Here is a 25,507-nt window from a genome sequence, read left to right as displayed (position 1 = left end):
GCAGTAAAATGGGCTATGGAGACTCTCCGCTACTACCTACTGGGGCAGCGGTTTACCCTCATGACAGACCATGCCCCACTCCAGTGGATGCACAGAAACAAGGAGAAGAATGCAAGAGTGACTAGGTGGTTCCTATCCCTGCAGCCCTTCCATTTCCGGGTACAGCATAGGGCCAGAAGCCAACATGGCAATGCTGATGGCCTATCACGACAGCACTGCCTCTCGTCCCAAGTAGCCCAACCCCATGGTGTTGAGTGGGGGGGAAGGGTGGGAAATATGTGATACAGCATGGCCAGAGGGCAGCAGGGGAGTGTTAGAAGGGATCCTTATTCCCTGTAGAGGGAAGAAAGTTTGCTATAGATTAATTAGAGCACCTGAAGCCAGTCACCTGATAACCACCCCCTGCTTCAATCAGACAAGAGGAAGAGTTGAAGCAGAGTGGATTGGTGTTGGAGCAGAGAGCAGTTTGGAGGAGTTGACGCAGAGTGGATTGGTGTTGGAGCAGAGAGCAGTTTGGCGGGAAGCAGAGGAGAGTTTGGAAAAATGCTGCAGTGGGCTAAGAAGACCAAGACCCTAGGTAAAGGGACACCTGGTTCGTGCAGAGGGAGGGCAGGAAGCCCCACAAGCTGAAGGGCAGGAGAGGGAAGTAGCCCAGGGGAAGAGAACCGCTAGTTCAAGCGGTTTACCACTATCCCTAGGGCCCCTGGGCTGGGACTCAGAGTAGAGGGCGGACCCGGGTCCCTCCCTCTCCACTCCCCTCCTCTAGGACACTAGTGGGGCAGTTAATACCCCCAGTTCAGGGGTGAGAAACGGTGCCCTGAACCGTCCCCAAGAAGAGAAAGCGTGAGACCCATCAAAGTACTGCTGGCAATTTGCCACACCGGGTTGTCCTTATTTCCCTTTTTATAGATGGGCACTATATTTGCCTTTTTCGAGTGTTCTGGAATGTCTCCCATCTTCCATGACTTTTGAAAGATAATTGCTAATGGCTCAGATATCTCCTCAGTCAGCTCCTTGAGTATTCTAGGATGCATTTCATCAGGCCCTGGTGATCTGAAGATATCTAACTTGTCTACGTAATTTTTGACTTGTTCTTTCCCTATTTTAGACTCTGATCCTACCTCATTTTCACTGGCATTCAATATGTTAGATGTCCAGTTGCCCCCAATCTTCTTGGTGAAAACTGAAACAAAGAAGTCATTAAGCACCTCTGCCATTCCCACATTTTCTGTTATTGTCTTTCCCCCCTCGTTGAGTAACGGGCCTACTCTGTCCTTGGTCTTCCTCTTGCTTTTAATGTATTTGTAGAATGTTTTCTTGTTTCCTTTTATGTCCCTAGCTAGTTTGATCTCATTTTGTGCCTTGACTTTTCTAATTTTGTCCCTACATACTTGTGTTATTTGTTTATATTCATCCTTTGTAATTTGACCAAGTTTCCACTTTTTGTAGGTCTCTTTTTTGAGTTTTCGATCATTGAAGATCTCCTGGTTAAGTCATGGTGGTCTCTTGTCATACTTCCTATCTTTCCTATGCAGTGGGATAGTTTCCTCTTATGCACTTAATAATGTCTCCTTGAAAAACAGCCAACTGTCTTCAATTGTTTTTCCCCTTAGACTTGCTTCCCAGGGGATTTTACCTACCAACTCCCTGAGTTTGCTAAAGTCTGCCTCCTTGAAATCCATTGTCTTTATTTTGCTGTTCTCACTCCTACCATTCCTTAGAATCATGAACTCTATCATTTCATGATCACTTTCACCCAAGCTGCCTTCCACTTTCAAACTCTCAACCAGTTCCTCCCTATTTGTCAAAATTAAATCTAGAACAGCCTCCCCCCCCAAGTAGCTGTCTCCACCTTCTGAAATAAAAAATTGTCTCCAATACATTCCAAGAACTTTTTGGATAATCTGTGTCCTGCTGTGTTATTTTCCCAACAGAAGTCTCGGAAGTTGAAGTCCCCCATCACCACCAAGTCCTGCGCTTCGGATGATTTTGTTAGTTGTTTAAAAAAAGCCTCATCCACCTCTTCTTCCGGGCTAGGCGGTCTGTAGTAGACCCCACCATAACATCACCCTTATTTTTTACCCCTTTTATCCTTACCCAGAGACTTTCAACAAGTCTGTCTCTTATTTCTATCTCAACCTCAGTCCAGGGGTAGACATTTTTAATATATAAGGCAACACCAGCTCCCTTTTTTTCCTGCCTGTCCTTCCTGAGAAAGCTGTATCCTTCTGTACCAATATTCCAGTCATTTGTATTATCCCACCAAGTCTCCATCATAGTCAACTGTCATAGTTATGTCTATTTACTAGCATTATATTCTCACCAATGTAGAAACATTCATATACTTGGGCAGCACCATCAGCCAGGACATCTGGAACAAAATCAATAAAGCCAGGAACCCCTTCAGGAGCTTAAATACAGTCTGGAAATCATCAAAATACAACACCAAACCAAACTCAAGATTTATCAGAGCTGCGTACTTTCAGCATTACTTTATAGTGCAGAATGCTGGGGAATGAGAAAGTATGACATGTCCAAACTGTCTTCATTCCATACAACCTGCCTCAGAAAAATTCTCCGTATCTTTTTGCCCAGAACAATCTCAAACCAAGATCTATTGACACAGTGCAACCAAGAAGATATGAGCATCATCACTGCCAGGAGGCATTGGAAATGGATTGGCCATGTGCTTTGGATGGAAACTGATTCCATCACCAGAGTGGCAATAAGATGGACACCTGAAGGCAAGCAAGAACAAGGCTGCCCAAAAACAACATGGCGAAGAGCTGTGGAAGCTGAGCTGAAAAACCTGGGGCACAGCTGGGGAACCATTGAAAGACTTGCCAGAAACATACAGGAGTGGAGGAGCTTCGTCGCTGCCCTAAACGCGAGAGGCGTAATGGGAACATGATGATGATGATGGGAGCGGGAGGGGGAGGAGAAGCAGCTCTCAATCTCTCCTGTTGAAGCTATTCCACTTTATAACTAATTAACTAGTCACTGGAGCCGGACTTGAACTTGTCTCCAGAATCATAGATGAGTCTCCTAACCATCTGGCTTAGTCATTCTTAGGGCACGTCTACATTACAGTGTTAAGTCAACCTATGTTAGGTGGACTTATAGCCACCGCAGAAGCTGTGAAATTGACAAGAATGACAGCCAACAGCCGATGTAAGGGACACAGTGTCTACACAGACACTGTCTCCCTAACTACACTGACATAAGCCCTATGCCTCTCATGGAGGTGGAGTTATTTTGTCAGTGTACTAGGGCACTTACATCGGCGGGAGCAAGAATATAGTGTAGACACTGCCATAGGTCTACAGAAGCTGCCTTTCGTCAACCTAGCTCTGTAGTGTAGACCAAGCCTTAGGCCTTGTCTACACTACACAGTTTTGTCAACAAAAGGCAGCTTTCATTGACAGAACAGTGGAGGTGTACACACTACAATGCTCCTCCAGCTGATTTAACTCTCCTGCTATGCTGACAAAACCACCACGAAGAGAGACGTAGAGCTTTTTGTGGCAGTTAGATCGACAAAGTGTCAGTGTAGACACTGTGTTCATTACATCACCATGCCCACTGTGACCACTCTGCTCGCTGTTTTGAACTCTGCTGCCCTGCATCCAGCTACAGACATGCACCCTTCCCCTTTCAAAGCCCCAGGAAGGTCTGAAACTGCTCAGCATGGAGCGCTCAGGTGGCTACTGCCAAGCTGAGCAAACGCACTCCTGCCTGGACTACAGGGGAGAGGGTGGATCTCCTTGGTCTGTGGGGAGAGGAGTCTGTGGGAGAACTTGGAGGGAATCACAAAACCAACACATTAGCATGGAGTCAGCGGCAGCCAGGCAGGGCGGGCTGCTGCTGCGGGGCGGGGGAAGAGACTAGTGCTGTGAAGAGTCAGGGAGGAAGGACAGGGGCTGATGTTTAGCTGTCCCCCTCTCTCCACCGGTGTAGGTCTCTGCTGAGCTGGCATGTGGGGACAGGTGGGCACCTGCTGTCTGTGCACCAGCTTCTGCCTCAGGATTGGTTGCTTCCGGCTGCTGTCTGAACTTAAAGAGACAGCGTGCTGACACACTCACTGTCCCCCACCACACACAGTCTTTGTCTCTCTCACACACACACACTCACTGTCACACACTCTTCCCCCTCCACACTTCTGTGGGCTTCTTGTGTTAGTGTTCAGCACTATCAGTTGGTCATATTACCGAGTGCTACTTTAAAACGTGATTTACAATGTGTTACTTTTCGGGCACACACAGCAATCATTACACGGTTCCTAGCACGGTGCAAACAAACAATGGCAAGCTCAGCACGCTACAGCAACACACAGCACTGTGGCTCGGTGTTAATATGCTCCTTCAAGGCATCCCCCGCCTCAATAGCCGCCCACGGGGCTCCTCTTGTAGCCTTGTGTTCTTGATGCACAGCACAGTGCTGAACAGCAGTGCAGGATCCAGGCTTTTTGACAGAGTTGGCTGGCTCGCAGGTTCCCAGTGTAGTTGAAAACCAGCTGGCAATCTCGTAGGGTTCCCATGGAATGATGGAATTGAGAAACCTTCATCATGTGACACTGTACCTGCCCCCATGTGGCATTGCAAACCTTTCTCAGAGCACCCTGTGGCCAGTTGTACAGTGGGATAGCTACTCACAGTGCACTGCTCTCTGTGTGGATGCAAGAGGTGCTATTGTGGATGCGCTCCACCAACAGAAGGAACATAGTATGGACATGCAACGATGGTTTAATTACAGCGGTGGCTGGACATCAGCTTAACTTGCATTGACAAAACTCGGTAGTGTAGACAAGGCCTTAGTCTCTCCAGCTGAATGACTATTCATTGTCATTCATAGTGGCACTTCACAGAGTGAATAGTCATTATGAATGACCACAATGAATGACAAGGAATAGTCATTGGGCTCTAGAGACAGTAAGTGAGAATAATTCTATAGCCTGCTGGTGGCCCACTCACTGAGGATGTGGGCGACTCAGGTCCCTTCTCCAAGGACAATTTAATTATTTATACACAGTGGAACAGCTTCCACAGGAAAGATTGAGAGGGTGCTGCAGAATATGCCCTAGCCCAGTGATTTGGGCACTCATCTGAGGGGTGGGGCAGGTCTGTGTTCAAATTCTATCTCCCCAGTGTGGGGGCGGGGGGGAAGAGAAGCTAAAGGTTAGAAGGCACCTCCTCTTCTAATCAGCTCAGTTTCACAAAATATTTTGGGTGACAGTGTGTAGCCAGTTCATATCAAATGCATTTTTCAGTGAATTCTCTATTTACTGAAAAAGTTTCTCCCAGGTCAACGTAAAACCCATGATTCTCAGACTCATGAGCCGCTGGTCATTTATTCCCCCAAGCCATCAAGTGAGTACGTTACTCAAGCTGTGTTACTTACCGAGCATTTTCTGAAGAAACAAGAAATTCCAGAGATGAGAACTGGCTGTAAAAGCTCTCAAAGTGCTATAACTTTTGAAATATTTCTAAACTGCTTCTTGGTGCTGCTAAATAGCCGAGCTCACTGGCAGGGCAGTGACGTACATTTTATTAGGGGGGAGGCCTTATTTATTATTTTATTTTATTTCTGTAGCTCTGTTATAAAAAGTTGTAAGACAGAAAATTTTTAAAGCAGCTCTTTTTTGGGGGCTGGGAGCTGTTTGCCAGGAATCCCTCCCACAAATGACCCCAAATTTGTACCACAACATTTATCATGATTCCTGTTGTATACCTATTTTCAAGACAAGCTCCCACTGCACATGGCTTTTACAGCACTTGGAAAAAATCAGCTGTTCAACAGCGAGCTCTACTCTCCCTGAACTATGGAAGTCATACACTCCTCCATAACACGCATTTGGGGCAAAGTTCTCAACTGATCCCTAGTAGAGAATAGTACAGTATACATCTGACATTCTCACGAATCTACCGGGGGAGGACTTGAACTCTCACTCTCTGAAGGTTCAAGTCGAGGTCTACTGCCTGGTCCCTAAGCTGCCAAGGGATAGTAGCACACACTGACCTGCCTCTACACAGTTGTGGCCACAGCACAGCCTGGCTTGTGACACAGGCACAGATCCCTTTCCCAGATGCCTGCCAATTTATTCAGGTGGACAGACTTCTAATAACTTTTTCCAATATTGATTCTCTGCCATGGACCTGGGTGCCAGACATGAGCTGATTTCAAATCCAATTGGATAATCTTAGGCTGCTGCAGTGCCATAGTTTGAGCCCCAGGGATGTGCACAAAAAGTTACAAACATCAGAAAATTTACTGATCAAACCCGTTTCCCTGGGTGCTGTATCTCAGGAATATCTTGATTTAGGAATCCCAAATTTGCAGCACTAACCCTTCCCCGCGCCCCTTTGAGGCACATCAACTTTCAAGATAATTTGATTATGCGTGTGCATTTTATAGCACTTTGAAAAACATCCTCTGTGGTTTTTCCCATGGGTTAGAGAACTTGTAGCACTGTGGAACAGGTGGGTTGTGGGGGTGGTGATTTATCCCTTGGTGGCAACCTGCATGGAGGCCTTGTGATTCTGCAGTGCCTCCTCGCGACCCCTACCCCAAAGCTCTGCTGCTGTGAGCTCCTTGGCCGCAGAGCCGATTCCTGCCGCGCGCTGGTATGTGCATTCAGACGGAATCGAGGGGCCTGTGGGGCTGGGGAGACTAGAACAGCTGAGCGCTAAAAGCCACTGGACAAGTGCTATTAAAGCAGTAGGGAAAAAATATGTAAGAAGGTATGGGAGCAAATAGCAAAAAGAACAGGAGGACTTGTGGCACCTTAGAGACTAACCAATTTATTTGAGCATCAGCTTTCGTGAGCTACAGCTCCCTTCATCGGATGCTGCTCTGAAACCTGGGAGCAAATAGAAGTATCAGCTGAGTGACTAAAGGCAATATTTGAACCAACCCTGAGGAGAGGAGATCCTCCTGAGCTGAATAATTATTGCGGTATAAGCGTAGTACCAGTACCAGGAAAAATAATGATGAAAGTGATTGTTATCGGATCCCAGCCAGTTTCAGAGGCAGTCGTAGGCAAGGAACAGTGGAGCTTCAGACCAGGCTGAAGCTGCATTGATCAGATAATCAGACTCTGACAGTGGATGGGATAAAAGTGATGAGGATTAAAGACGTTTGCTGTTTTCATCAACTTCATGAAAGTATTTGATTCTGTTTGGAGGGAAGCATTGTTGTAAGATTATATGGAGTTCGAAACAGGATAACTGAAATTCTAAAAGTTATGTATGAAGACTCCTGTAGTGCCATAAGAATTGGTGGAAAGATAAGCAACTGGTTCAAGTCAAAAGTTTGCTGTAAGACAATGGGGCAGGAATCACCATAATTTTTCATCATGTTCTTAAATAGGACGTTAAGAAAGATAGACAGGGTGGAGAGTGTGGCATTAGGGGATCCAGAGTTAAGCGCTTTAGCTTATGCAGAAGACATCATACAATGCGTAGACACATTTGAATTAATGAAGATATTCTTTGTTAACTTGGAACATTGGTGTAGTTCACTTGGACTTACAATAAATGCCAAGACAATGAAGTGGTTGCATCTTGGAAAGGGACAATAGGTAGTGTTGAAATACAGCAGCAGTGAAGTTGTAGAGCAAGTAAAATCTTATGTGTACCTGGGAAGCTTGATCAGTGTCAATGGTTCCGTCAAGGATGCGGTTTAAAGGAAGCATGTTTTAACTACAAGTGATGCACAGAAGTTGATGAAATTATGGACTGATAAAAACATTGGTACCAAAGTTAAAATGTATCAGCCCAGTGTACTAACAATATTACTCTATGGTCTGGAAGCAGCTGCATTAAATGAAACAGACCTCTCAAGGCTGGAGGCAGTAGAGATGAGAGTTCTTCGGAAGATGGAAGATGCAAAGCGAAATGATTTTAAGACAAATGAAGAAGTTAGGAGAGTAGGAAGCAGAATTAGGGCATGGAATTGGCAGCAATGAAAAAGATTACAATGATGGAGACACTGTAGAAGCTAAACTGATAAAAGAAACCCCCCCAAAATAATGCAGATACAACCAAGATCAGTCAGACCTAAAGGCCAACCACCAGCTAGATGGCGGGATGTCATACTCAGAGCGGTTTCAGAGTAGCAGCCGTGTTAGTCTGTATTCGCAAAAAGAAAAGGAGGACTTGTGGCACCTTAGAGACTAACCAATTTATTTGAGCATAAGCTTTCGTGAGCTATAGCTCACTTCAGAGACATGACCAGACAGGGCTTAATGGAGGAACAAGCGTGGACAGGCATGAATGGCTACACTGTACTGCTCCCCAAGTCTGTAAATATGCTCTGGGATGAGGAGAAGATTGTGGACCCAAAGAGTCAAAGGTGTTAGCCTGGTTATTGTCTAAATCAAACAGCGTTAAGCGAAGTTCAGGGTTTGGTATCCAGAGGCCTCAGCCTGCTTAGTTCCACAGCAAACACCTTGTAACCATTCATCAAAGATAGGGAAAAGAAGGGAAAACAGTTAGAGCATTTGAAATGTAAGGTATTAAATCAGGCTCTCTTTGTCACAGCGTCCCCTTTCCCTTTCCCTCTAGCTGGAGAGAGTCTTTAGACAGTCTTGTAGATGGTATCACAGACGGTGCTAACTGTCCTTCCGGGGGAAGAAAGGAGGTTAGTGGAGATGGGCTGGTGATGGTGGTGAAGTGGTGATGGTGGTGATGTCCAGTCCCATCTAGTGGTGGTGGTGAAGTCCAATCCCATTTCCTAGCAGAAAAAACCAGACAGACCCACACAAGAGGGGAGAAACAAGCCCAGTACAGATCGAAAATGCAGCTTCTGTCTCTGGTGCTGACTCCCACTTGTCACCTCCCTGCTGGAAAAGCACAGGCCCAGCCCATGGTGTGATGAGCTACTCCAAGACCTGGCAAACTTGTACCAGCACTGGGCTGTTTAGGGCATCGCTTTGAGCTGCCTCTCTGGTCACAGGCTTACAGCAGTGTTGCAAACTATGCAGCCTGGGCTGGCCAAGCCAGGCTCTTGTCAGACAGAGGCCAAAGGAGAGGGCTAGAAAGAGAAGAAATAAGGGAGGGAAGGAAAAGGATGCATGGTGGCATGGGGGAGAGACACAAAGTCTGATCCCAGGTGGTGTTTGAGAGTTAGGCAGAGCTGGTGATGTCATCTTCGTCCCACTCTCAGGCCCGATCTGGCAGCACAGCTCTCAGGATCAGGACGACAAAGATCCAACAAGGTCACGGTGGATCCCAGGAGCCGGAGGGCACTGCAGCTATGATGGTGAAGCTCAGTTCTTTCCTTTTTCTCAGTCAGCAATTGTCCCCCTTTGCTTCTCCTCCCATCAACATGGAGTGACACAAGATGGTTCTTGTGCCATTTTATTGAACTCCCAATCAGGGTCAATGTGTAGGCCCAATTATTACACCACCACCCACGCAGAAACTTTCAACCCCAGGGAAGCCAGCCATAAAAGGATCACTCCCCACTTCCACTCCCACCCACAGCCAGAATCCCAGCTCTTCACACCTCTTCATAGCAAGCAGAACAGATTGTGGAGACTGATGTATCAGCTCCCACCAGTTCTACGTTCAGGCTGATTAGTGCTGTGTGCTGCCTGCCAGGTGGCTGGGCAGTGCTGGTAGCCAAGAGAACTGATTGACGTTTGAGGCTGTGGTTTGGGTGAGTTGTTCCCACTTGCATTAGAGATGAAAGAGAATGTCTGAATCCCTGCCTGATTAAAGAACACTGGTATTCTGCATGATTGGCTCTGCTCTGTTGCCTCTGGATTTGCTCCAGGGGAAGTCCATCACATACCATAGACCACTGCTGGACTGTATAATAAAAGCCTGCCTGAATGAGACGTGGCTGATGCAAGCCCTGACCATATGGCTCTCTGGTCTGAGCAGAGAGGTGGTATATTGGATACAGATGGGATTACTTGGTTCACCAGCTCCTTGAGCAGTATGGGTAGATCCTGGTGTCACAGCTCAGGGCAACTGCATCAGAATTCCTCCTCTAGTGTCCAGCAAGGCCACCCACTCTGGGCTTCCAGCTCCCCAGCCATTGGCTCTCCTGCCTTCATCTCTTTCCCTTCTGACCAGGGTATTTCCAGGCTGCACAGTCCCCTGACTATACTGTGAAGACAGGCAGCCTAGGCAGGCTTCTTTTGCCTTCTCTTCAGAGACAGTATGCAGTGTAATTGTCACAGGGCTACAGTACTACCCAGTTCTTCCTAAGCAAGCATATTTTATTTTGAAGGTAAAAGCATCACAGAGAAAATATATTAAAACAGTAAAAGAACTGACACACATGCTAATAAATTTACCAGAGATCCCCACCCCCAAACTTCAGCCTGGCAAACCATCTTTCCAGAGGTATTCGTAGAATATCAGGGTTGGGAGGGACCTCAGGAGGTCATCTAGTCCAACCGATCTGCTCAAAGCAGGACCAATCCCCAATTTTTTGCCCCAGATCCCTAAATGGGGGAAGTCCCGGATGACTGGAAAAAGGCTAATGTAGTGCCAATCTTTAAAAAAGGGAAGAAGGAGGATCCTGGGAACTACAGGCCAGTCAGCCTCACCTCAGTCCCTGGAAAAATCATGGAGCAGGTCCTCAAAGAATCAATCCTGAAGCACTTACATGAGAGGAAAGTGATCAGGAACAGTCAGCATGGATTCACCAAGGGAAGGTCATGCCTGACTAATCTAATCGCCTTTTATGATGAGATTACTGGTTCTGTGGATGAAGGGAAAGCAGTGGATGTATTGTTTCTTGACTTTAGCAAAGCTTTTGACACGGTCTCCCACAGTATTCTTGTCAGCAAGTTAAGGAAGTATGGGCTGGATGAATGCACTATAAGGTGGGTAGAAAGCTGGCTAGATTGTCGGGCTCAACGGGTAGTGATCAATGGCTCCATGTCTAGTTGGCAGCCGGTGTCAAGTGGAGTGCCCCAGGGGTCGGTCTTGGGGCCGGTTTTGTTCAATATCTTCATAAATGATCTGGAGGATGGTGTGGATTGCACTCTCAGCAAATTTGCGGATGATACTAAACTGGGAGGAGTGGTAGATACGCTGGAGGGGAGGGATAGGATACAGAAGGACCTAGACAAATTGGAGGATTGGGCCAAAAGAAATCTGATGAGGTTCAATAAGGATAAGTGCAGGGTCCTGCACTTAGGATGGAAGAATCCAATGCACCGCTACAGACTAGGGACCGAATGGCTAGGCAGCAGTTCTGCGGAAAAGGACCTAGGGGTGACAGTGGACGAGAAGCTGGATATGAGTCAACAGTGTGCCCTTGTTGCCAAGAAGGCCAATGGCATTTTGGGATGTATAAGTAGGGGCATAGCGAGCAGATCGAGGGACGTGATCGTTCCCCTCTATTCGACACTGGTGAGGCCTCATCTGGAGTACTGTGTCCAGTTTTGGGCCCCACACTACAAGAAGGATGTGGATAAATTGGAGAGAGTCCAGCGAAGGGCAACAAAAATGATTAGGGGTCTAGAGCACATGACTTATGAGGAGAGGCTGAGGGAGCTGGGATTGTTTAGTCTGCAGAAGAGAAGAATGAGGGGGGATTTGATAGCTGCTTTCAACTACCTGAAAGGGGGTTCCAAAGAGGATGGAGCTCGGCTGTTCTCAGTGGTGGCAGATGATAGAACAAGGAGCAATGGTCTCAAGTTGCAGTGGGGAAGGTTTAGGTTGGATATTAGGAAAAACTATTTCACTAGGAGGGTGGTGAAGCACTGGAATGGATTACATAGGGAGGTGGTGGAATCTCCTTCCTTAGAGGTTTTTAAGGGCAGGCTTGACAAAGCCCTGGCTGGGATGATTTATTTGGTGTTGGTCCTGCTTTGAGCAGGGGGTTGGACTAGATGACCTTCTGGGGTCCCTTCCAACCCTGATATTCTATGATTCTATGGTCCCCTCAAGGATTGAACTCACAACCCTGGGTTTAGGAGGCCAGTGCTCAAACCACTGAGCTATCCCTCCCCCAGTTTGTGTTGTTTCAAGTTCCGATTTCACCCCTTTGGCCCTGAGCAGGAACATCCATGAGTAAGAGAGTCACTTGTTACTCTGGCTGGCTCTTTGAAGAGTGTGAATAGGTAATCAGCCAGTCTTTGCTCAAAGTACAGTTTTAAAAGGATGAATTTGAGGGGGATCATTTGCATACCCCTCACCCCCAGGTATTGCCTGGGAAATCCACTTCCCACATATTGTTCCAAAACATCCTTATAAGTTCCTAATATCTTCTAGAGATTGCATCAGTCCTGCCTTCCCCTTAAAGAAGTTCTATACAATCCCACAAGAGTACACAAACATTTGCATTTCAATACAATGGACTCCTCCAATACTTAAACTTAATTCCATAAGGTTTGGCCAGGATATTGGCATATCTCTCACACCTGGGTCAGAGAACAATAGCTCATTTCCTGTAATAAGAAGTACTACGGTGTAACAGAATGGCTAGTGTGTCTTTATGCCCCCTGTTGGACAGGACCAGACCTGCTTACCTGTGCACTGTAGGCCCTACGCTGCTCACAGCTAGCAGAGATTCTCTTAGCAGAAGTGGCAGGGGGCTGAGCTTTTGGAACAGAAGGGCCTGAGTTTTATCTGCACTGTCACCACGAGGTGTCCCGTGGCTGCTATGTGCAGAGCAGCCACGATACAAAGTCTGTGCTAACCCCGTTTTGTAACAGTTATTTGAACTGCCACTGGGGGGCATTCAGGGTGCACATGGAGCTAAATTGCAGCCGCCTAGGGATTCTGGCTTAGACCTGCCTCCAGCCTTTGCTTTGGGCCTTACAGTGGCAGAGTATTTTGCTGTAACTTTCTCTTTACCTAAACCTACAGTGCAAAATTCATCCCCGAGATAACTCCGCGGACTTCCAGCCATAAGGAAAAGGCCTGGTGTATGTGACAGTGAAGAAATCAATCAGGTGCTATAGAACGTACTCAAATCCTGTTGCCTGTGGGCTTTCAGCACCTTCGCAGAGAATGCCTAGGCAGGGCCATAATTATCTGGTTCTGTAGGAAGGTGTTACAGGGTGACTGGCTCCCTAAGAGGGGAGCAGGGTCCAGTGCACCTGGGACTGATTAACTTCCTCCCAACAGAGCTTCAGACAGGGCACCTGGGCCTTATATATGGTGAGGGAGGGAGACAGTGGGGAAAATGGACAGGTCAGAGCTCCCTGAGAAGGCAAAATCAGAAGAGGGAGCAATAGGAGCAGCAGAAGATAGCTGGTACCATTAGGAAGAACAAAAACCAACGAAAGTGTTGGTGACGCCTGGCCAGAGCTGGGGAACCCTGCTGAATTGTAGGAGTTTATGCAGAGGCCCCTGGGACCTAGGGGAAGAACCTGCCTGGTTCAGGGCAGCTGAGCCTGAGGAAAGAGGGTTGATGCTAGCGGGTGGATCCAGGAGCAGGGATAGGACTTCTGGGCAGGGCCCCTAGGGGACTGGAACATCACAAGAAGCCCCCTTGCAGTAAGGGCTGCAGGCAGCTGAGCCTAGAACCAGGGGTTGGTCCTGGAGGGAAGCTCCTACTCACGGGCCAGGGGGCCTCAGGGGTGGAATGCTCCGGGGAGGTCGGACTTGGGCTGAGGGAAGGGACCTGTTCATGTGGCTGCCCAGGGAGGCTGGTGCTGTCACCTGCAGGAGCCTGTGGTGTCAGTGGGAAAGGGGCCGGAAGGCCAGGGCTGTGGGAACGGATCCGTCTCTGTCCAGCAGGCTGTGTGGGGAGAAGGGCTCAGTTCCACCTGCCAGCGCTCACCCCTTCAAACAAGATATTCTTAGTGATGTGTCAGAGAATCAGGTACAGTCAGGGGGAGATGATTCAGACTGATCTCCCTTCATACAGCGTCTTGTGCCAAAAGCTCTGACTCCAGCTGTCAGTGACCCCACCTTCCCTTCTAGGGAAGAGCCAGGGAGGGAGCACCATAACTCTGCTCTGAAGGCTGGAGACAGAATCCTGCTCACTGCATGCACTCAAAAGGACCCCAACTGCTCTTTCCCCTAGGCTCAGCCCAACCATGGAGGCTGACTTTGCTATTGCAGAAATAACTTTGTGGACAAAGGAACGGAAGCTTCCATTTTTGACCTTACAAAACTCTGTCAATGTCACTTTCATTCTGGGAGGAGACAGCAGCAGCCAGATAACACAGCACTCCCTGAGACACTGCCCAAAGCACGGGCTACAGCTCAGGGGAAACTCAAAGACTCAGGGCTAGTCTACACTGGCAAAGCTAAAGAGCTGCCACGGCAGCGCTTTAACGTGGCTTGTGTGGTCACGGCAGAGCGCTGGGGGAGAGCTCTCCGAGCGCTGTAAAAAACCCACCCCCACGAGGGGCGTAGCTACCTGTGCTGGGAGCGGAGCTCCGGGCGCTGGGGCACTGTCTACACTGGCACTTTACAGTGCTGAAACTTGCAGCGCTCAGGGAGGTGTTTTTTCACACCCCTGAGCGAGAAAGTTGCAGCCCTGTAAATTGCCTGGGTAGACAAGCCCTCAGACAGGCTCAGGATTGTGATGTTCCCTGTCCTCTTTACTGACTCACTTCCATTCTCCCTCTGTGTATTTGGCAATGCAGCGATTTCCCCCACATCATTCCCTCGTTCCATGTTATTGAAGTGAGTCTGTGTAAATGGTCTCTTTCTGGCATGTTGGGTGGAAGCTAGGATGATGGTGCAGTAAATAACCAGGAGCAAATCTTTAATAATTTCTCATGTGTTTTCTGTTCTCCACAAAAATGGTGGACACCGCCCTCTTTGTGTTTTCCCTGTTCATGTTTGTTCTTCTCCAGTTTCATGTCTAGTGGAAGCACTGAACGCTAACCCTAACCCTAAACCCTCCTGCCCAACCTAGCCAGTGTCCATTCAGGTCCCTCTTAGGGCCAAACTCTCGTGGAGGCATGATGGCATGTTGCTAATCTCTGTCTCCATGAAGGTTCTTCTTGTTTCCAGGGAATGTAATGAAAGTATTTTTGAAAAACAAAGTAGAGATGAGAATGTTTGCTGGCAAGGGCAGGGGATTACAGACAGGAGAGGAGGGGGCTATAGGAGAAGAGGGGTTTGGGAGGGGGATTATGGGGAATGGGATAAATCGGAGAGAGTGGCAGGGAAGGGAAGAGAGGTTGGGAGGCTCTGGGTTTGGCACTGCAGTGAGGGAAGGGTATTATGGGGAGGGGCTCACTGGGAGAATAGGGGCTGGGGCACATGGCAGCCCCACATTCTCCTCTTCCATATGCGTGGCACGATCTGGGCAAGGCAGCCTCGCCTGGGGGGGGGGGACTGAGCCCCTCATCCTACCTTTGTGGGTGGGTGTGCACCAGGATGTGGGGGCACACTACTCCTCTTGAGGCGTCTGAGCCTCCTCCCTGCTCCCCTTCATGTGAGCCAGGATATGAAGGATCCTTGTCTTTCTGGGGGTGTCTGAGCTCTTTTCCCTGCCCCCCTCAAAAGATCTTGGGGCCGTGTCCCTCCAAAGGAGTCCCTCTACCCCTCTGAACACCCATCGTAGAAACCATTGACCAAGGGGGTACTCATGAGAGATGAGTGCCACACCGTTACCACAAATGGAGAAACTGCAAGTGCACACACTCGACCGGGGGGCATTTGCGAGAGGTGTGTGCCACCCCGTTACAGCATGCTTGATACACATCTGAGGTTTCTCAAGCACTGGGGAGGAGCGTCAGGAACTTCCTCTGAGGCCAGGTCTATTTGTGCGTTGGTCTATGCTCAGATTTTTCACTGGCCAACATAAGCACCTGTTACAGCCACGCAGTAAAACCACCTTCCTGAACAGCGAAGAGCCTTGGTTGATGCGGTGTGAGTGTAGACACTGCATGGCCTGTGTCGACCCTAACAGTCCTCCAGCAGCTGTCCCACTCCCTGCGACAGTGACCACTCTGGTCACAATTGTAAACTCCACTGTCCAGAGCTCACAGAGTCTGGAAGCCACCTCCACCCCACCACACTCTTTTAAAACCCTCTGTGTATTTAGAAATGCCTTTTCCTGATTGCCCACCTTGGCAAGCTCACCTAGCAGCTCATCCTTGTTGTGTGCAACTGCCCAACCAACCATGCTGGCTCCATGTGCTAGACATGTTCCTTCCTGCAGTAGACAAGAAGCATTGGATCTCCTGGGCCTGTGGGAGAAGCAGCTGTGGAAGCATGGCTACAAACCAGCCACAGAAACATGGACATCTACGAGCAGCTTGCACAGGGATGACAGACAAAGGGGTATGACAAGGAGCAGCAGCAGTCTTCGCCAGGGATACCACAAGGCAAGGGAGTGCAACAATAGATCTGATTTAAAGATGGCGCCTGGCCCATCCCCAAGCTAATGAAATAACGGTGTCGACTTTTCATTGGTTGACTCAAATGAAAAGAGTTAGTTGCACAACAAACAGAGGTAGAGTTGGCATCCGCTTTTCATTCCCTGTTGGGTGAGGCAGCGGGGAGGGCCACGCAGAGCACTCTGTTTACATGCATTAGGGGTGGTCCGTTTATCCTCCTGAGAGATCTCAGTGAAACTTTCCTGGAGAAAATCTGCAGTCCTCTCCTGAAGGCTTCTAGGGAGGGCTGCCTTATCTTTTCCTCTGTGGTAGGACATTTTCCCATGTGAATTCGTCTGGTACCATCACAGTACCCAGGCTTGCAGCATATGGGACCAGGCGTCTTCGGGATGCTGGTAGCAGCTGTGCTCTCTGTGGCTTTGTAACCCTCAGGAGTGAGACATCAGGTAAAATCACCCCCACCCGTGGAGAACGGTGCCAATATTCAGTGCCAGCACCCTATACTTGTACCCATGGAATAGGGACTGAAATTTTATAGCTTTACGCAACAGAAAATCTGCCCCCCCCCCTTGCCCCTGGTGGTCCGTACTCACCATGGCTGGGGCTGGAGAATAGTGCCGAGGCGCTCCAAAGCTGAAGTGTCAATAAACAATTCTTATTAAAAGTGTCTATGGGGCTAAGGGAAGGGAGTTTAGAAACTTATCTTTCTCTTTCCCTTGTGACTGTAAATACAATGGTACATCTCCCTGGTTTTATTAGCAGCTTCTGGCAAGGCTGCTTTGATGGGTGCCCCCTCCACACCCGCAGAACACATGGCCCTGATAAGGAGGAGAAAGAGGTCTAGGGAGGCCATGTTCTGTGAGATCCTGCAGCCAGTGCTGCATCGGACCATGAAAAAAGGGCTTGGAGGGCCAACATGACTGACAGCCTGGAGAAAGGCGCAGGAGTCCCAGCAGGACAAGGAAAGGGAAATGCATCAGGACATAATGGGTCTTCTCAGGCAATAAACCCAAACGCTGCAGACCTTGGACCTGCAGGTCCAAGAATCCAGGATACTCTGCCTTTGTCTTTGGAGAACTCAATGGTCGCTGCTCCCTATACACCCCAACATACCACATGGTATCACAGGACACATCCTTACCCTGACCACTTCATGCCAAGGGACAACAAGACAAACCACAGCTTCACATACACTGACCTGTGAGAATCATGGTTGGTGTATGTGTAGCCACAACGGATTACATTCAAATGGACATAAATGTTTACTTCTTTTCTAATTTTAAGTTTTCACGATGTTTAGTTATGTTAAAAATTTGTATTATATTGCCTATGGTTTTGTTTTTCACATTGATTTTCTTCTCTTTTGTTTCCCACTGAATCAAGTTCTGTTTTTCCAGAATATATTTCTTTATAATTTCACAACACATTGCAGAACGCACAGCAGTAGTCAAGGGAAACAGTACTTGTAAGTGCACATCAAGCACCACAGCATTCATAGCTTCATGAAAATTTATAAATTGTGACAGGGTCTGGCCAGATGGCTGCAGGAGAGTAATAGAAGGCAGATATATTAGCCCCAGGTTAAGTAGGTCCCTTTTCCCTGGGTAAGGTAATAGGGAAGGTTCCAGAACAATCAGGAACCTTCTGGAGACAATTAAGACAGACAGGCTGATTAGAACACCTGCAGCCAATCAAGAAGCTGCTAAAATCAATTAAGGCAGGCTAATCAGGGCACCTGGGTTTAAAAAGGAGCTCACTTCAGTTTCTGGTTCGCATGTGTCAAGGTTCCTTCCCCACTCTGAACTCTAGGGTACAGATGTGGGGACCTGCATGAAAACCTCCTAAGCTTACTTTTACCAGCTTAGGTTAAAACTTCCCCAAGGTACAAACTATTTTATCTTTTGCCCTTGGACTTTCGCTGCCACAACCAAACATCAACCGGGTTTATTATTGGGAAAGAGTCGTTTGGAAACGTCTTTCCCCCAAAAATCCTCACCAAAACTTTGCACCCCCCTTCGTGGGGAAGGTTTGATAAAAATCCTCACCAATTTGCATAGGTGAACACAGACCCAAACCCTTGGATCTTAAGAACAATGAAAAAAGCATTCAGTTTCTTACAAGAAGAATTTTAATAGAAGAAAAAGTAAAAAGAATCACCTCTGTAAAATCAGGATGGTAAATACCTTACAGGGTAATTAGATTCAAAACATAGAGAATCCCTCTAGGCAAAACCTTAAGTTACAAACAGACACAAAGACAGGAATATCTATTCCATTCAGCACAATTTATTTTCTCAGCCATTTTAAAAAATCATAATCTAACACATATCTAGCTAGATTACTTACTAAGTTCTAAGACTCCATTCCTGTTCTGTCCCCAGCAAAAGCATCACACAGACAGACCCAGACCCTTTGTTTCTCCCCCCCTCCAGCTTTGAAAGTATCTTGTCTCCTCATTGGTCATTTTGGTCAGGTGCCAGCGAGGTTATCCTAGCTTCTTAACCCTTTAAAGGTGAAAGGGCTTTTCCTCTGGCCAGGAGGGATTTTAAAGGTGTTTACCCTTCCCTTTATATTTATGACAGTGTGTAAGGAGCTGGGAGCAAGAGGCACTAGGAGCTGAGAGTGAGAACACGGACTGTTGGAGGACTGAGGAGTACAAGCATTATCAGACACCAGGAGGAAGGTCCTGTGGTGAGGATAAAGAAGGTGTTGGGAGGAGGCCATGGGGAAGTAGCCCAGGGAGTTGTAGCTGTCACACAGCTGTTCCAGAGGCAGTCTAGACAGCTGCATTTCACAGGGCTCTGGGCTGGAACCCAGAGTAGAGGTCGGGCCTGGGTTCCCCCCAAACCTCCCAACTCCTGGTCAGACATAGGAGGAGTTGACCTGGACTGTGGGTTCACGAAAATGGCCAAACTGAGGGCTGCCGTGAAGCTCCAAGGCAATCAAATCCACCAATAAGCGCAAGACCCACCAAGGTAGAGCAGGAACTTTGTCGCAACTGGTTTTAGAAGTGGGATCTGGTGTCTACATCACGGCGGAAGAAGGAGGGTGTTTGGGCCAGGGGGGAGGAAGGGGTGTCACTAGGACACAGAGAGTAGAAAATTGTGTCTGCTGCTTGTGCATATGTATTCTCTCTGCTCTAGATGCATAGAGATGGTGGAGTGCTGTGCTGGAGGAAGGAGGCACAAGAGACAGAACAGGCAGGCAGGAGAAAAGATGAGAGGGAATAACAGAAAGCAGCAGGAGCTGCAGGGAGAGAGAGGAGAAGTAGCATCTTATGTACCTCTCTAGCACCCCCAGGAGCCTGGACTGATTAACACCAGCTTCTCAGGGAGCTTCTTGTTTCCTGCTGCTTCCCTGAAGCCACTTAAGGAGAACAGGCAATCAACTGAAGTAGTAGGAGCCAGTGAGGCCCTTAAGACGCTGATAGCTTCCCTCACTCAGGCCCTGGTACCAGCCTGCTTATTTGTCCCCTTCAACTGAGTGTAGAGAGCCACTATAGCTGGCACAGAACTGCAGTCATGAGTGAAAGAAGAAAACGCCCCTCTGGGTCATCACTCAGAAAAAGAAAGCAAGCAAAGGAAGCTTTTTTATCTAAGCAGGAAGGAGCTCTCCTGAGATATGTAGACACAAATGTTCACAGTGAGCCTTCCGGCCCCAGTGAGGATGTGAGTGGTGAGGAGATGCCTGATCTTCCAGTTAGTCAGAGTGCAGGTGACCTGGCAGCTGCTGCAGGATCCATATCTCCATCTCAAGTGGATGTAACCATGCACAGTCCTGAAGAAAAGTGTAGCTCAGAGAAGAGTGTGGTGGAGGCGCAAGAAACAGCTGCTGCTGAGTTTAGTTCCTTAAGTCTAGATGATCCAGGACTGTGGACCCACTTGAGCAGTAGCCTGAGGGACTTCCTTGTACTGCATGGGCCACAGCAAGTGAAAAACGTCATGTTCCCCAAAGACAATGAAAATAGAAGTTTCCATCCAACACATTACTGGTGTGAAATCCCCAATGGTGACAAAGTGCAGAGGCCACGGCTTATGCACTCAATCAAAAACCCAGAATGCTGCATACTGTTTTTGTTGCAGACTCTTCCAGTCTAATGTTCCAGCCACACTGGGTTCTACAGGAACAAAGGACTGGAAAAATCTGGCTAGAAATCTGGCATGCCATGAGAAGGCAGCAAATCACCAGAGAGCATTCCATAGGTGGAAAGAACTTGAGATGAGACTAGGGTTAAAGGCCACCATAGATGATCAGCATCAAGAGAAGATTGCATTAGAATCTCTTTAATGGCAAAATGATCTGAAAAGGCTCATTGCCATTGTGAGAATGCTTGCTCCCCAAAACCTAGCACTGCATGGCACTTCAGATCATCTGTATGTGCCAAACAATGGAAACTTCCGAAACTTCCTAAAATTCTGGAGCTGATGGCAGAGCTTGATGCTGTACTCTAGGAGCATCTAAGAAGAGTCACCACCCAAGAAATGTACACACACCACTACCTTGGAAAAACAATTCAAAATGAGATCATACAGTTACTGAAAACAAAAGTCAAACAGAAGATTGTGGCAGATCTGAAGTCAGCAAGATATTACTCTGTTATTCTGCACTGCACACCTGACATCAGCCATGCGGAACAAACGACTTTAATGGTGCATTTTGTAACAACAATAACAGAACCTAGTGAAAATGTCCCTGCAATGGTGACGGTCAGAGCATTTTCTAGAATTTATTGACATTGATGATACTACAGGAGCTGGTGTGACAAATGTGCTTCTTAAAAAGCTGGAAGAGACGGGAATTGCGATAGCTGACAGGAGAGGTCAGGGCTACGATAATGGTGCCAACATGAGAGGAAAGAACAGAGGAGTGCAGACATGGATCCAAGAGTTAAACCCTGGAGCTTTTTTTGTCCCATGCAGTTCTCATTCATTGAACTTGGTGGTCAGTGATGCAGCATCAGCTTCTAGTGAGGCTGCTGAATTTTTTAATGTAATTCAAAGCATCTATGTATTTTTCTCTGCATCAACTCATCGATGGCAAATTTTGAAGCAACATCTGGGAACATCCTCTCTGACACTGAGACCACTGAGTGCCACACGATGGGAAAGCCGAGTGGAGGCGATAAAGCCTATCAAACACCAAATTGGGAAGATAGATGATGCCACAGTTGCCATTATGGAGGATAATGCTGTGACAGGAACTGTTTGTGGGAGAACAGTGGCAGAGGGAAATGGAATCACCAGAAACATACCTAACTTCAAATTTCTGTGTGGCTTAGTGTTGTGGCATGACATAGTGTTTGAAATAAATGTTGTAAGCAAGAGACTCCAAAGTGTTGACCTTGATATATCTGGAGCAATGGAACAACTGGACAAAGCAAAGTCAGACTTACAGTCTTACCGGTCAGATGAGGGATTTCAGAACGTTCTGAAGAGTGCACAGAGGTTGGCAGAGGAACTTCACACTGAAGCTATTTTCCACCCATTCAAGAATACAAGAGTCACCGAAGAAGACGACATTTTGATTATGAGGCATGGGATAATCCCATAAAAGACCGCAAAGAACAATTCAAAGTTGAATACTTTAACCCGGTGCTAGACTGTGCAATACAGTCAGTTGAAGAACGTTTCATGCAGCTCAAGGAACACAGCAGTATATTTGGGATGTTGTATGATATTCCAAAACTCCTCACTATACCTGAAGAAGACCTACACCAGCAATGCAGGGCACTAGAGACAGTGTTGACGCATGATGACATGCACGATATTGATGCGAGTGATTTAGGTGATGAACTGAAAGCCCTTTCAAGATATATTTCAGCAGGATCAACTCCAAAGGCTGTTCTGGAATATATGTGCACAGATAAGATGACCACCTCTTTCCAAATGCTTTTGTTGCTCTGCGCATACTTCTAACACTTCCTGACCCAGTTGCCAGTGGAGAACGCAGCTTCTCCAAGCTGAAGTTAATAAAAACACAACTACGCTCTACAGTGACACAGGAGAGGCTGGTCGGCCTTGCAACCATCTCCATAGAGCATGAGCTGGCCCAGACTGTCGACCTTCAGCAGGAAGCAGTTCAAATCTTTGCAACCAAGAAGGCACGGAAAGCACCACTTTGATTATTCAAACAGATAAACATGCCAGTGTTTACTATGCAGACAAGAAAAGTTACATTTGCTGTTCAGGCGTTTGAAAGTGAAGTGTTACTTAAAATGTTTGAACAAGGCATTTTAAGTTGTTAGTTCTCCTTTATTGGGGTAGGTGCAGGGCAGGACCATGAGAGGAGTAGAGCAAGAAGAAGGCAGAATTGAGACCTTTCAAAGTTTTGGCCCAAACAGGTCATGGGGGCATCATATGAGCTCCCTGCCTCAGGTGCCAAAATGTTGTGGGCTGGCCCTGCCCTTTGCCTCACAATATTATGCAAGACACAATGGGTAGCTATAACCATTGGGATATTTTTCTCACTGAGATCCAATCTAGTGAGTGGAAACAGCCAGTATCCCTCTAGTCTACCAAAAGTACATTCAACTTTCATTCTGCACCTGCTGAGCCAGGAGTTGAATCTTTCTTTGGTGCCATCAAGATGGACAGTGTACAGCTTCATGAACCAGGGGAGCAAAGGGGAGGCTGGGTTCCTCAGAATCACTGTTGGCATTTCCATATTGACAATGGTAATCCAACGGTCGGGAAAAAGGGAGCTGCAAGCAGGGACATTGTGTTCTTAAAGATGCGAGCATAATGCACCTTCCCTGGACACTGGACCAGTGGACTTTCCCTGTGAGGATCATGTACCTTCCCTGGACACTGCTCTGAGGTTGTACTGTGAAGTCTCTCTCTCAGGTGCTGGACTGGCTGGTTCTTGTGCATGTGCTCAAGGCTTAACTGATCACCATATGTGGAGTCAGGAAGGAATTGTCCCCATATCAGATTGACAGTGACTTTGTGGGGAGTGCACCCTTCACACCATATTCCCCAGAACATCACCTCTTTATTAACTAGGTGGCTGGTGGATGGGTTAGGTGTAAGTCCTGAACTTCTGAGGGTCTGCAAGACCGCTGTGATGTGCTTTATATGTTCGTTCCAGGACTTGATGTAGATGACAATGTTATCTATGTATGCAGCTTCATACTGGTTGTGAGTTCAAAGCACCTCATGCATTAGCCTCTGGAAGGTGGCTGCTGTATCTTGTAGGCCAAAGAACATTGTCTTAAATTGGTACAAACCAAACGGAATGTAGAAGGCTGTCTTCTTTTGGGACTTTGGGGTCAAGGAGATCTGCCAGTAACCTCTGGTTAGATCAAGGGTGGTGATATAACTGGCAGCCCCTGACCTCGCTAACAATTCATCAACCCTTGGCCTCGGGTGTGGGTTGAACTTTGAAATCACATTAACTTGTCAGAAGTCGATGCAGAAAAGCTGGACCAATTTTGGTACCAATACTATGGGGCTCAGCTATTCGCTGTGCAACTCTTCAACTACCCTGGTGTCCAATATAGCCAGTAGTTCCTTCTGCAGTGTTTCCCACATCTCTCTCAACCAGGGTAAAAAACTCTCTTTTTTTTCTGGCTCAGTCTCTATGGTGAAACATCAGGTGAATCTGTCCAGGCAGTGTGGAAAAAGACCACAGAGAAGGACAGAGTGAGTTTTCAGATCAGCCACTTTTGTTCCATCTGCAGGTCCTCTCCCACCAGAACTTGATCAGAACTGGGGGACAAAGGGGCCTGTGGCCCAAGTTCTGGTTCTGGAGGAAATGGCATTACCAGGAGTCCCTGTTGATCTTTCCAGGCCTTTAGCAATTTGACACGGTACACCTTAGTGTCCTTCTTCTTGTCTGGCTGGTGGATCTCATAGTTTACCAAGCAGATTCATCTGATCAGTTCAAAGGGGCCCTGCCATCTGGCCAACAGTTTGGATTCTGAGGTGGGGAGCAGAAGTAATCCCCAGTCCCCTAGTTGGAACCCCTGAATGTGGGGTCTCTTGTTGTAGGCTTGTGCTTGCCCTTGTTGTGTGTTCACTAGATTCTCTCTCTCGAACTCTTAAAAAACTCTTTAAAATCTCCAAGGATGGAGATTCCACAACCTCCCTAGGCAATTTATTCCAGTGCTTAACCATCCTGACAGTTAGGAAGTTTTTCCTAATGTCCTACCTAAACCTCCCTTGCTTCAATTTAAGCCCCTTGCTTCTTATCCTATCCTCAGAGGTTAAGAAAAACAATTTTTCTCCTCCTTCTTGTAACAACCTTTTACGTACTTGAAAACTGTTATCATGTCCCCCCTCAGTCTTCTCTTTTCCAGACTAAACAAACCCAATTTTTTCAATTTTCCCTCCTAGGTCATGTTTTCTAGACCTTTAATCATTTTTGTTGCTCTTTTCTGGACTCTCTCCAATTTGGCCACATCTTTCCTGAAATGTGGCACCCAGAATTGGACACAATACTCCAGTTGAGGCCTAATCAGTACAGATTAGAGCAGAAGAATTACTTCTCGTGTCTTGCTTACAATACTCCTGCTAATATATCACAGAATGATGTTTGCTTTTTTTGCAACAGCGTTACACTGTTGGTTCATATTTAGCTTGTGGTCCACTATGACCCCCACATCCCTTTCCGCAGTAGTCCTTCCTAGGCAGTCATTTCCCATTTTGTATGTGTGCAACTGATTGTTCCTTCCTAAATGGAGTACTTTGCATTTGTCCTTATTGAATTTCATCCTATTTACTTCAGACCATTTCTCCAGTTTGTCCAGATCATTTTGAATTTTAATCCTATCCTCCAAAGCACTTGCAACCTCTCCCAGCTTGGTATAGTCCGCAAACTTTATAAGTGTACTCTCTCTGGCATTATATAAATCATTGATGAAAATATATTGAACAGAACTGGACCCAGAACTGATCCCTGTGGGACCCCACTCATTATGTCCTTCCAGCATGACTGTGAACCACTGATAACTACTCTCTGGGAATGGTTCTCAAACCAGTTTTGCACCCACCATATAGTAGCTCCATCTAGGTTGCATTTCCCTAGTTTGTTTATGAGAAGGTCATGCGAGACAGTATCAAAAGCTTTACTAAAGTCAAGATATACTACATCTACCGCTTCCCCCCTATCCACAAGGCTTGTTACCCTGTCCAAGAAAGCTATCAGGTTGGTTTGACATGATTTGTTCTTGACAAATCCATGCTGTTACTTATCACCCTATTATTGTCTAGATGCTTGCAAATTGATTGCTTAATTATTT

At 47.2% G+C, this 25,507-nt stretch overlaps 1 protein-coding gene across 1 annotated transcript in view; it reads left to right on the top strand.

Moving 5' to 3' along the window:
- LOC141977793 (excitatory amino acid transporter 1-like) overlaps positions 1–25,507 on the top strand; it is a 122,181-nt gene that overhangs the window by 30,522 nt on the left and 66,152 nt on the right. The gene's annotated exons all lie outside the window — the stretch shown is intronic.

This window comes from Natator depressus, chromosome 25, assembly GCF_965152275.1.
Source record: "Natator depressus isolate rNatDep1 chromosome 25, rNatDep2.hap1, whole genome shotgun sequence".
NCBI classification, from domain to species: Eukaryota; Metazoa; Chordata; order Testudines; family Cheloniidae; genus Natator; species Natator depressus.
The sequence above is the reverse complement of the archived record's forward strand: the minus strand, read 5'-3'. Positions and strand labels throughout refer to the sequence as shown.